The following is a 973-nucleotide window of genomic DNA, read 5'->3' as shown; positions in this document are numbered from 1 at the left end:
CACACACACACACACACACACACGCACGCACGCACGCACACACACGCACGCACGCACGCACGCACGCACGCACGCACGCACACACACGCACGCATGCACGCACGCACGCACGCACGCACGCACGCACGCACACATACACACCGAATGTGGTGAGAAACACCTCAAACTATCAAATAGAATACTTGCAATATGCATTTGCAAAAAATCATTTGAAAACAAGGTAGAAATATCAGAATTTAAAGTGTAAATGCCATCCATACGCTTCCTCCAACACACACATACACATTTGCGCGCGCGTGTACACAGGATGCAAAATCCGATCAGCAACCTCCCACCCACAACAGATAATGCTACTATTGGCGGTGATTGAACAAAAATGCATAGATAATTTTCATACGCCGCAATAAAAAAATCGTACAAATATAAACAAATATAAATATAAACATTGATTTTTTTCAAATTTACAAGAAAAAGTCCGTACTTTATGATGATTATAATAACATTATAATAACATTAGTTTGAGAGCGAGCATGGCAAAGCAGGTGCACACTAATCTGTTATATATATTAGAGATCCCGGGTTTAATTCCTGGTAGATTCAAAAATATTTTCATACGCTTGTATTTCTTCTTGGAAGCAAGCGGCAACTCACTCTTTGCCAAGAACGTTTTTCGAACAAAATTTCGTCATTCGGAATCATTAAAATGTAGGTCCAATATGACTTTGTACTAACAGCGTGCGCACCACAGACATATGAGAGAAGTTATCACGCTCGCAACATTGCATGATATAACTTACTTTAGAAAAGATGGCAAACGGAGATAAAAATGAATTTAAAATTTATGAAAATCTTAAAGTATTTAATTTGCCCTTAAGAATGAAACAAAATTTCTTTAAATACGTCCATTTTTCACAGAGTTATGCTTATTGAAGGTATGCAAAATTTTGATATAAATTTATGTTACAATAAATTT

Source organism: Atta cephalotes (genome assembly GCF_000143395.1).
Source record: "Atta cephalotes unplaced genomic scaffold scaffold00026, whole genome shotgun sequence".
Taxonomy (NCBI): Eukaryota; Metazoa; Arthropoda; class Insecta; order Hymenoptera; family Formicidae; genus Atta; species Atta cephalotes.
This window is presented reverse-complemented; position numbering follows the sequence as displayed.